Source organism: Chiloscyllium plagiosum, unplaced genomic scaffold (assembly GCF_004010195.1).
Source record: "Chiloscyllium plagiosum isolate BGI_BamShark_2017 unplaced genomic scaffold, ASM401019v2 scaf_45516, whole genome shotgun sequence".
NCBI lineage: Eukaryota > Metazoa > Chordata > Chondrichthyes > Orectolobiformes > Hemiscylliidae > Chiloscyllium > Chiloscyllium plagiosum.
In genome coordinates, this window is record NW_025206409.1 from 11,280 (window position 1) to 11,615 (window position 336).

The window sequence follows — 336 nt, forward strand, 5'->3', positions numbered from 1 at the left end:
ATCTTCCATGCCCTTCTCCACAGTAAACACTGATGCACAATATCCGTTCAGTATCTCGCCCCCCCCCCCCCCCCCCCCCCCCCCCCCCCTGCAGCTCCACACAAAGGCCGCCTTGCTGATCTTTGAGTGGCAACCCCCCACGCCCCCCATCTTCTGCAGCTCCTCACAAAGGCCGCCTTGCTGATCTTTGAGTGGCCCTATTCTCTCCCTTGGTATCCTTTTGTCCTTCATGTATTTATAAAAACCGTTTGGGTTATCCATGACTCTATTTGCCAAAGCAATATCATGTCCCCTTTTTTGCACTCATGATTTCCCTCTTAAGTATGCTCGTACTGC